This window comes from Nicotiana attenuata, unplaced genomic scaffold (genome assembly GCF_001879085.1).
Source record: "Nicotiana attenuata strain UT unplaced genomic scaffold, NIATTr2, whole genome shotgun sequence".
NCBI classification, from domain to species: Eukaryota; Viridiplantae; Streptophyta; class Magnoliopsida; order Solanales; family Solanaceae; genus Nicotiana; species Nicotiana attenuata.
In genome coordinates, this window is record NW_017674435.1 from 57,100 (window position 1) to 59,087 (window position 1,988).

A 1,988-nucleotide genomic window follows, 5' to 3' on the forward strand; every position below is an offset into this window, starting at 1 on the left:
TTAATTGTACAGGTAATAAAAGCAGGAGAAGAACATACTAATAAGTACTTAAAGAGAAGCCGGATTTCTAACAATTTGCACAAGTACGCACTCGTCACCTCACGTACAAGGCATTTCAATTACCAAATATATCAAACCTAAGGGGAAGGTCCCCCACACAAGGTTAGACAAGCCACTTACCTCGAACCGACTCAAAATCAACTAGAAACCACGCTCTTGCCACGAGTATCCGACTCCAAATGGCCCAAATCTATTAAATTCCATTTCATAATGTAAATAATACTTCAAGAAACTGATTCTACAATTTAATTCTAAGCTAATACACGAAGTTATGTAAAATGACCAAAACGCCCCTCGGGCCCACGTCTCGGAATCGGGTGAAATTTATATTTTCAGAAACCTCGTACTCTCATGATTCTATTCATATAAGAATCTCTCAAATCGGATGCCAAAAACCCAATCAAAACCCAATAATTCGGTCTATGAAGTTTACCCAAATTTTTCCCGAATTTTCATCCCCAATCTGAATTTAAATGATGAAACTAACTAAAGATTGATGGAATATAACTAGAAAGGGTTAAAGAATCGCTACCCAAAGATCTCCTCTTCAAACCCCTCTCAAAATCGCCCTCTCCCGAGCTCCAATTCGATTTTTCAACTTTTGAAACCAAACCCTCGAAATTCCATATTTCTGCCCAGCTATTTCCGCATCTACGGTCATGGGACCGCATCTGCGACTTTTATTAAAAAGCCAGGAGCCGCATCTGCGGTACTTCTTTCGCATATGCGAAACTGCTTCTGCGGTGAAATTTCCGCATCTGCGGAACCTGAAGGAACACCCAAAATCCGCATCTGCGCTTGGCTTGCCGCTTCTGCGGCCTCGCACCTGCGGAACCCAAACCGCAGGTGCGGTTATGACAGACACCAGCAATTTTTCTGAAATCTCCAACTTCAAAAATCTTTCCGAAATCATCCGAATTCATCCCGAGGCTCCCGGGACCTCAACCAAAAGCACTAATAACACCTAATACCTCATTCAAACTTGTGCCAATCCTTAAACCACCTAAAACAACATCGGAAACTCGAATTAATCAAGGATTTAAGCCTAAGAACTCCCAATTTCCTCAAAATACGCTTTCGATCAAAAACCTAACCAAACCATGTCCGAATGACCTGAAATTTTACACACACATCCCAAATTATATGACGGAACTACTGCAACTTCCAAAATTCCATCCCGGCCCTCGGATCAAAATCTCACTATCGAAGTGGAAACTTCAAAATTCGACCTTTCGGCATTTCAAGCCTAAATTAGCTACGGGCCCCCAAAACACAATCCGACCACGCCCCTAAACCCAAAATCACCTAACGAAGCTAACGGAACCATCAGATTTCAGTTCCAAGGCCGTTTTCACATTGTTCCGACTACGGTCAACTTTCCAACACTTAAGCTCTCATTTAGGGACTAAGTGTCCTAAAACTCTCCGAAACTCAAAACCGAACATCCCGGCAAATCAAAATAGCAGAAATAAACTTGGGTAAAGCAGTTAATAGGGGATCGGGGCGTAAATTCCAAAAACAGCCGGCCGGGTCGTTACAGGTCCTATCAGTGGCAAGTTTTTGAAGAAGTATTATCCTTGAAGTTGCAACGCTACTTGGCGCACGAGCCTAAACTGCATGTTCCTACACTCCTGGACCGCATGAGTATAAACTGTGTACGGCCCTACAAAAAGAAGAGTTCGCTAGGTTAAAAACCTCGAAAGAGGCAGCCTAGGCAAAAGTTAGGATATTAAAAAAAATACCTATTCTAAACTACGGTATGACTTGATCCTCTTTACCGAAGTACGTAGGCAGCTTAAAGTTTCATTCTGAGTTCAGTCGCATAAGTTCAAAATATACGTAATCCCCTAATTGTTGTCCGAATGAAGTACGATGGAATGTAATCCATTCAATCAGCACTTGACAATTGAGCTGAGATACCATTCTTC